We start from the raw sequence: 8,127 nt of genomic DNA on the forward strand, positions 1-8,127 counted from the left end.
TAATTAGTGCTTAAAATTCACTTGGATTGATTACATGGTTTCAATCTAAACCGTTAAATCAAATCTAAATTATTAAATGGAGAGTTTGAATTTAGTGGTGGGAAATCTTGAGATCTGTTATATTTTCCCTATAAATACCTTGCATTTTTCTACTTTTTATTTCACACACATTCTTCTTCTAATATTCTTCTTCTTTTCTTATTCTCCAAATTTTTGCTTAGAAACATTCTCATTCCGCAATCATGGTGCGAAGCAAGAATGCCGAAAATCAACCAATCCGTCGTTCAAGCACGAGAAATCAAGAAGCGGCGAATCCACCCTTACCGGCCGTGGGAAGGGGACGTACTAAATCAACCGCTCCATCCTCATCTCGGGTTAACACCTCGGCAATATTGACTACTCGCTATAACGCACCTTTCCAAATCCATACGGAGGAGGAAGGTGATTTATATTTGAGTATCAAAGAAAGGGAAATGGTAATTCCATTTCAAATCGATTTTGATGATATGGAAAGCCTTGGCATCAAGGATGAGGTGGAGCGCTATTTGGATATTTTGGGGTTATCGGCATTATCAAAGGTTAGTCATCACTCTTACGATGAAATTACTCGTGAATTCTTCTCTACTCTCAAACCGGTTAGCGGTTCTCCTACATCTATTTCTTTCCGCATCAACAACACTAGCCATACACTTAGTGTTGAAGATTTGGTGGAAATGTTTGGAATGAGGGGAACGGGGTTGATAGATTGGGATCAAAATTTTGATCAAGTGGAGATATGGAGAGAATTGACGGATCGTGATGATTATCGGACAAGGGGATCCAAAATTAATGAAATCAAAGACATAGCTATTGTGGTGTTTTTGAAGTGGTTTGGGCACTCGTTTGGCGGGCGTAGTGAATATTCGAAGGTGGCCAAGAGTGATCTTTTAGCTTTGAATGCTATTTTGCATCCGGAGATAGAAGCCTACCAAGTCAACACGGCGTATCGTCTTTTGAAGCGATTGAGGGAAGTTCCAACAGAATTATCCAAGATTGGCTATGGTTTCATTATTCGTGCTTTGGCCGAGAAATACAATTGTATGCCTACGGCGTCTACTTTGGCAACTTTTGAGACCATTCTAGCACAGTCTCTTAATATCAACCATTTGGATGTTGCCGGGTTTGTAAAGAAGGGAAGAGTTATTCCCTATAATAGAAGGGTACGATTGGTGGCACGAACACGACGAGAAGCGGTAGCACGGGAAGAAGAAGGAGGAGAAGGAAGAAGAGCGGGGAAGGAACCCGCGGGAACTTCTCAAGCCGGAGAAGCGGCTCATGTTTCCGGGTTTGACCAACGGTTTTCTGAGTTGGTTGAGCAAAACCGGACCGGATGGGAGCAAAACCGGGTTGGTTGGGAAACTAACCAAAAATTACTTGAAGATATCCGACGTGAACAACATGTTGGTCTTGCACAACTACAATGGAGGCAAGATCGAATGCGAGCACGACTTAATCGGCAAGAGGATTTTCTTCGGGGTTATTTTAATGCCGCCGGCGGAGAGCGTTATCCATCACCGGAACCATCACCGGATCCACCGGCCTTTGACTAGAGCGAGATTTGTTTTTCTAAACCCAAACTCTTTTCAATTTTCTATTTTTATTTCTTATTTCTTAGCTTTGGGGACATAGCTAGAAATAGTGTGAGGAGGGGGGAAGAAAAATTTATTTTTCGTTTGGGTTATTTTTCGGTGATTTATCTTTATTTTCAGTTTTAGTTTATTTTTATTAGGGTGTTATTTTCTTTTTAGTAGATTGTATTAGGTGTTAAATTAGTTTATTTCAAGGTCTTGTATCGCTTTAAATCTTTGTCTTTTAAATATGAAAGTGTTAGTTGATTTGGTGTGTATCTTAATTAATTTGTCAATCTTAGATTTCCCCGAATCAATGAATGTATGAACGCGATTTCTTAATTCGACAATTGATAAGCGATGCTTGCTTAATGACTTAATAATTCGTTGACATAATCCGATGAAATAAGAGTGAATTCAAAATTTAGACTTGTTCAAATCGTTGAAACATAATTGAATAACTTGATGCGGATTCATGACATGTTGATTGTTTATTTTTATAGTCGTTTTTAAACTTTTGGCATAAGTAGCATAATTTTTGTAGGAATTGAGTTTATGGCATAACACTACACACTTTTGAGAGTTTTGAGCTTAATTTTCTTGTTGTGAGTGTTGATTTCATGTTTTATTCCTAGAACTTGCTCGGTGTCCGTTTAAAGTTACACGATTGAGTTTTCAACAATTAGATGATTACGGCAATTAGGTATACCCTTTCTTTTAGACCACTTAAATAGACTACCCTTTATCCCTTAGATTACACCAATTTGAGCCTTAAACCTTTTTATTGTTTTTACCGTATTTTACCCTTTACCGTTCTATGCTTTACCTCTTTTGTTTACCTTATCGACTTTATATATTATTTGTTATGACTATGATAAATATAGGTGATTAATAACTCGAGATTAGTGAAAAGAGAAAGTGAACTACATTGTGCTTAAAAGATTAAGATTGCGCCTTGAACAAGATTGAAAAAAAAAGAGATAAAAATTTGCAAGCAAAAAGCTTCAAAAAGAAGAAAAAAATTCTGAGATTGCAAAAAGCAATGAGTAGAGCGTAATTCAAACAGAAAAGGAAGTTATAAGTTCACATAAACGCAAAACCGGAGTTAGATCAACCTAGAAGTTAATAGTAGTAATAAATAGTGTATTAAGTTGATAATTAGCCTTTGTTTAACCTTTTTACCTACCCTTTACCTTAGCCACATTACAACCCAATAAAAGACCATATGATTTTTGTTGATTACCGAATCAAGTAGCGGAGTCCGGGACTAGGAGCAAGCTTATGGTGAGTATTCATGTTTTCAATTGTGAGCTTTCTTTGTTATATACCCTACTTGTTGAAATATTGATGCCATTAGCTTAGTTTTTACTAAATTGTGCTATGATTTGCCTAAGTGAAAAATTGATTATTTTCCATGTCCCGCAAGTGATAGTGAAGCTTGAAGTGTGATTCAATTTGACCTTGTACTAATGAGTTAGTAACCGTTGTTATATTGAATTATATCATAAAATTATTATTGTTATTTGATTGCATCATTATTTAGTTGTCGGTTTTAGAAGGTTGTTTTTCATATTATTCATAGGGTCGGGGATTTCTTTGATTGATTTATTGTTAGGTTATATGCTAAGGATTTCTAACATATTTTGTAGAGTAAGATTTATTTCTTGCTTGAGGACAAGCAAAGGTTAAGTGTGAGGAGGTTTGATAGGAGTAATTTTACTCCTATAATTAGGGTCGATTTTACTCGGTTTTCATCATGTGTAGTATTGTTTTTATACATTATTTGGCGTTCTTACGTTTAATAGTGTTTGTTAGTGTTTCAGTGGAAATTAGGTGAAAAACGACTATTTGGGGCAAATTTATGGTGGATTGCGTGTACGAGTAAAAGCGTAGCTTGCGGACGAAGAAATTGAAGATTCACGAACGAGATTGAGGAAAAATGGGTTGTTCCCGTTCGAAACAAAGGTTTCTCAAACGGGAACCATGCAGAATTAGCATGAGTCTCGAACGAGAAGGCCTTGTCTCGTTCGGGACTCAAGAAGCAATCAACATCTCAAAGCTTTCGGTTTAAGTTTTTTCGAACGTGAACGAGGTTCCCGTTCGGGAACCATGTTAAAATTGGGCATGTCACGAACGGGACTATGGTTTCCCGAACGGGAAAGAAGAAAATTACGCGTGCAGCAGACTTTGAATTGGACTGAAATTCCTCCTCAAATTGCAATTACAATTCCTATTACAAATTGATTTGTAATACGAATTAGAAGACTCCGGAACTTCTCCTACTATATAAAGACCTTGTACTAGACTCAATTTAATATGTAGAATAATTTAGACTACATTAGTTTTATTTTCATTCTCTTAAAATAGCGTTTTAGCTTCTATTTCTCAGCAGTTTATAAGTAGTTTATTATTAGTTTCTGCAAAGAACGATTGTGAAGATTTCAAGTTTAATCTAGACGATTCTTCCGAAATTGACAACTCCGGTATTTATTGTTCTAATTATGTTTAATTCTTCATCTTCTTCTTTGTTTAATTTAAGCTTAAGCATGTGTAACTAAATCCTTTGTTCGGGGATTGATATGAACACTTAGATTAGTTTTCGAATTGGATTAGGATTTATTAAGTGAGTAAAATTGTGTTTTAATTACTAAGATTAATGCTTGAATTAATTTGATCACTTAGTTCATGATTTTGTGTTTAATTAACTAATTGAGAGATTGTTAATTAAATAGACATAGGTAATTAAAAACTTAGAGGAAAACACCGTGAGAGCGGGTTGGAATTTAGGTAGTCGTTGAGTTTGCTTCATAATTACAATTTAGTTATTTAATTCAGTTTTAATATTGTGAGAGCAAGTTAATAATTGATTAGCTAATTAGGTTGTGATTTTATTTGAATCTTTGAGGCTTGAGAGAGCGGGATTCGGTGCATTAGAATAGCTCGATTCATAATAAAATCACTAGATAAATTTTGATCCATTCTTCTACTAGTTTATTTGGAATTATCAATCCTTGAGCTTTTTACCATTATTGTTTAAACTTCAATTTATTTGTTTGATTTCAGATTTTTAGTCTAATTACTTGAGTTAATTCATTAGTTTACACAAATCCATTTATTTTCTTACTAGCCAATTAAAGAATATTAGAAATTAGTTGTTTAGTTCGTTGTTCCTTGTGGGATCGATACTTGGTCTTCCAAGTTATATTACTTGCGCGATATCGTACACTTGCGATTATTTGCCAACAATATACCAAAATTATATCAACGGTATACCAAGAGTGTACACATCAAAATATACTGAAATTTTATTATTACATCAACATTACACCACATTGCATACTAAATATTAACCTAACAATATACTAAAATTATACCAACAATATATAAACTCTCTAGTTCATTACCAACTATAGTGAAAAATACATATAAAAAAATATACATGTTATCAACTAGAAAATAAAAAAAATTATAATCGATATACAAAAAATATACTGAAATTATACCAATAATAAACCAAATATTATTTTTAAATTATCTCATTTATAGTTTTAATATTCCAAAATTATACCATAATTATACCGACGTTATCCGAATCGTACTTTTGTAATCAATTTTCATTTTTTGGTACTTTTGTAATTAATTTTAAATCAGTCGTATTTTTGTAAATAAAAAAAGTTTACAGGTACTTTTGTTAATATTTTTAAAATTTTAGGTACTTTTATCATCGTCCCATTATAAAAATGGATTAGGCCCACTCTTTCTTTTACATGATATTAAATTAAATGTTTTTTAGGTAATATTTAATTTTGATTTCATCTTAATTCAGTTGTTCTATTTATCATATCAGATGAAGTCATATTCACTATTTTCATTTCTTTAGCAAATTCGGACAAAAGAATTTTTTTTCTTCATTATTTGAAATAAAAAATTCCAATTTCGAACTATGCAGACTTTGATTCCATTTATTGGGTACGTAGGCCTCTCGGTGAATCGAATCCGGAGATCAAGTTCACTAAAAAAAATATTATTCTTTTAAAATTGTTATTTTTGAGATTCTGCATATCACGCTCTATTTACCTTGAGTTGGTATTAAACGTCAAAATCAAATCTTAGAGCCCCGCGGCTTACAAACCGGCCGACACGCTGCGACAAGTGTCATAGTGAGATTAATGAGACCTCAACTCTTAGGACGCATATGGTTGCTTGCTTGAAAAACCTTCAAAGTAAACAAACTAGGCAAGCATAATTAACTCTGAAGAATGCTAATAATCACCCATGACTCTTCGGTCAGTAAACTCGCTAAGTTTTGTGTTCGTGTCCGATAAACCCCTTACCGTCCATTTTTCACTAACACCGTCAAAATTGATGATGTGGCACTAAAAAAATAAAAAATATACACACATAGTCAACTCCACGTCACTTGACATGTAATCAAAAAATCAAAATATTCAAAATACTCTTAAAAATTTAAACTCAAAAATTTAAAAATTTAAAAAATTATAATATCTCATTTATCCCTCCACCTACCGCCACCACCCGCTCCCATCGCTACCACATACTTCCGCCGCTGCCACGTACTACCGTCATATCCAATATTAAATTTGCTCGTGCTCGTCCTTAAGAGGATGCACATACATGTTCATCACCTTAGGAATGAACTACGGTGATGTGGGCGGTGGTGGTGAGATTGGGTGGCGACTAGCCGTAATGTGTTATTTTTACTTTTAAATTAATTATTCAAATAAATTTTGGGATTTTTAATTAATTAATTAAATTTAATATTTTTAGTCTTAAGAGTATTTTTGAATTTTGGGATTTTTTTGTTAACGTGTCAGGTGATGCAGAGCTGATTGTGTGTATTTTTTTCGTCCTTTTAAATGCCATGTTAGTAATTTTGATAATGTTAGTGAAAAATGGACGGAAATTTTTTACTAGCAACGAACTCAAAATTTAGGGATTTACTTGCCGAAAATATGAAGGTTAAAAGGTTTGTTATAAGAGGGTCCAAAAGTCAAGGCCATGGATGATTATTAGCCTTTTAATGATGATGTTGTATTTACAGAACAACATGTGTTGTTTCTTACAATTTGCGACCCTTGACTAAACACACACTTGCTGGCTAAAAAGTCACAACTCTACTGAATTAAAAAAATATTGCAGCGAGAAACTGTCACAGTCACCGAAATGTCAAAAAAATTGGCCAACTGAATTAACAGACCAAATCGATGGCTTTTGGTCGGTTCAGACCAGTTTTAAATTTTGATTAGGTCGTTTTGGTTTTAATATATAAATATTTCGATTTCCGGTTATCAGTTTGGTTTGAGGTTTGAATTATCCAAATTTAACCAAACCAATTGAATAAACTAGAAAATTATTTTTAATTTTGTTTTCTTTTTGTATTTTTGTCGGTTTTAACTAAATCAACCGAATTAACTGGTCTATGCGACCAGTTCGATTTTGAAAACCTTTTCAGACAGTTATATTTTAATTATTCAGTCGATCAATTAATTCGGTTCGAAAATTGTCGGTTCGACTTTGATCAAATCAACAAAATCATCGTAATTAGAGGGGTTTATTAGGACTATTTTAAAACGTGAAGTTGTGTTTAACCAAATTTATCAGGATGGGCTAATCTGGATCTCGAGTTAAACATGAGGGCATTATTTAAAGAGGAAATTACTTTGAAGGCTCCCACAAATGTCATAATTTTCAGTTTGATACCTCTTGTTTTAAAATTAAACGACTTGCTACACTTTAAATTCCATTAATAATTAGGGACTTCTGTTAGTTCCGTTAAAACTTTGGTACTCATTTTCCAAACGACTTGGTACCTCACTTTTAATTATGTTAACGATTTGCCACCTCATTTTCAAACGATTTGATACCTAAATTTTAAGAAAAATTATTTAATACAACCGTTGAGCCATATTATTCGTACAACAAACTAATTGTGCGTTAGCCATGTGGAATTTTTAATGATTAAAAAATAAGTAATAATTAAAAAAATTTCTATTATAAATAATTATTAATTTGTTATAAATATAACATGATACAACCATTATATGCGATAAAATTTCAATTTTAATTCCGTTAAGAATTAAGTATCCTTAAATTATTGTATTTATATAAATTTAATTTAATTTATTTTTGTTAAAAATATAAAATTTGGAGGGTTAATTTGTTATTTTAAATTTAAAATTAAAGGGATTAATTTTTTTTTTAAAATTATTAGGTAATAATTTAAAATATTAAAAATAAATTAGGACCATTTTAAACTTTTTTTTATTAGAAACCACATTGGAAAAAAAACAATCATCAAAACTGGAAAATGTAACTCAATCTTTGGGATGAGAGTCGGAGGGGGTATTTGACCAATTTTACATAAGTTTAGGGCATAAATGATTCTTTTTTTTAACTTTGGACTTTTTTTTATATTTTGACACAAATTCAGGGGGGAAAGTGATTCTTTGTTCATTAATTAAACACTTGTTTTCCTTTCTTTTCATCTGTGGCACACTCA

The sequence above is a fragment of the Mercurialis annua genome, linkage group LG5 (genome assembly GCF_937616625.2).
Source record: "Mercurialis annua linkage group LG5, ddMerAnnu1.2, whole genome shotgun sequence".
Taxonomy (NCBI): Eukaryota; Viridiplantae; Streptophyta; class Magnoliopsida; order Malpighiales; family Euphorbiaceae; genus Mercurialis; species Mercurialis annua.